The following is a 2,022-nucleotide window of genomic DNA, read 5'->3' on the forward strand; positions in this document are numbered from 1 at the left end:
GCAGTCCCAACACTGGGGAGGCAGTGGCACATGGGAGGCAGTGGCTCATGTCTGCAGTCCCAGCACCGTGGAGGCAGAGACAAGCACAGAAGTCACTGGCCAGACAGTTTCACCAAATCCATGAGTTCCAACATCAGTAAGAGACCCTGCCTCAAACAAACAAGATGGAAAGCAACTGAGGATGAAACAACACAGAGGGTTGGGGCCTTTGGAGTTCGTGTAGGACATGCACCAAGTTCTCAGTATAAAGGAGAAGCAAGCAGTGGTGAGCCGTCTCTGGATCTGGGCAGGCAGCAAGTGGTTTGAATTTTTGTTTGTTTGTTTGTTTGTTTTATTTTGCTTTTTGGTTTTGTTTTGTGTTGTCTTTTCAGGAATGGGATTTTTAAGGAGAAAGAGGGAGTCTGTGCTAGGGTGAGTTGGTAAGCCCTGATTGGAAGGTTAGCCACTGTGGCCAAGTAATGAATTTTGATTGTTGGCTTTTGAATGAGTCAGTGGTCATAGGAAGGAACGGACCTTTGCATAAGGGGGTAGCTTTAGGAATGTGATCTAGCAGTGTAGCAAGGGAGAGGGAAGGCAGAAGGACAAAGCCCGCTGGATCTGTGTTTGCCATGTTCTGACCTGTGTTTGATATGCTTGGGGCTGCTAGACTTCTTCAAACAGACTTTGACGTCTCCCCTGCACACACATCACATACGCATGCACCCATGCTCTCACTTACATGTGCACACACAACACACATATGCACACACAGAGACTCTCATTTTGATCGCAACTTTGTCACACATAGCAGGAGGACCTTAACTATGCCTTCGAACCTCATTCTTCTCCTTGCAAAACCCACATCCAATATTCTGCCTCCTGTGGATACTTCGATCAGGAAGAGAGGACTCTAGTATTTAGTGCCAGTGGAAGTTACTGGCAAGTATCTAAATGTGTGTGTGTGTGCGCGGGGGTCTTGGGGTCTGATAACTAACACAAAGTGGCTTTAAAGGCTTTAAATTGTAAGCCATCCTTTTTTTTTTTTTTTGGTTTTTCGAGGCAGGGTTTCTCTGTATAGCCCTGGCTGTTCTGGAACTCACTCTGTAGACCAGGCTGGCCTCGTACTCAGAAATCCGCCTGCCTCTGCCTCCCAAGTGCTGGGATTAAAGGCATGCGCCACCACGCCCGGCCGCAGTCAGTGCTCTTAGCCACTGAGCCATCTCTCCAGCCCATGACCCATTCTTATTTTACAGACCAAAGACAAGCATAGTTTGTCTCAGCATTATCCAAGAGCTGGCAGCAATAACACGTGGTCCCTATTCTATGACATTGGACACTATTGGCATTATGACCAGCAAAAAAAGCACTGACTTCACCAGGCAGTGGTGACACACACACCTTTAATCTCAGAACTTGGGAGGCAGAGGCAGGCAGATCTCCGAGTTCGAGGCCAGCCTGGTCATATAATGAGTTCCAGGATAGCCAAGGCTACACATAACTTAGGCTTGCTATATAAACAGAAGACCCATGACTATGGCTGCTTCCTGGCCTCTCGGTTTTTCTTTGGTACTGAGTATGTAGCCAGCAATGTCAGAAGAGGGGAATGGCTCTCCTGAGTGAAGCTGATAGCTCAGGGCATGGGGTTGAGCCTTACCTAAGAAAGTTGCATATTGACTTAGGACCACTACACTCTACCTCAGAGGTTCTTTTCTCCCCAACTTGAGTGCGTTCTTCCCATGTCTTGATGATCCATGAGTCTGTGGGTCTCTGTAGCTGGTCAGCACTGAGTGACTGAGGAATGTAGGAACACACTGGATAACTTGGACTAATGCTCTGCCGTCTTCTTCCATAACTTCACTACTTTCCAGCTTAACTGTCCCTGAGCCTGACACCCCCAAACCTTAACTCTTCTGTCCCTTCGCCTCTAGCTTCCCTCTTTCTTAAAAAGAGTGCGTATCACGTCGCAGCACTGGACGAGAAAACCGCAATGGCAGCTGCTCAAGCTTTTATCTACATTCTTTAAAAATTTGTTTTACTTTATTA

The sequence above is a fragment of the Mus pahari genome, chromosome 22, assembly GCF_900095145.1.
Source record: "Mus pahari chromosome 22, PAHARI_EIJ_v1.1, whole genome shotgun sequence".
Lineage (NCBI taxonomy): Eukaryota > Metazoa > Chordata > Mammalia > Rodentia > Muridae > Mus > Mus pahari.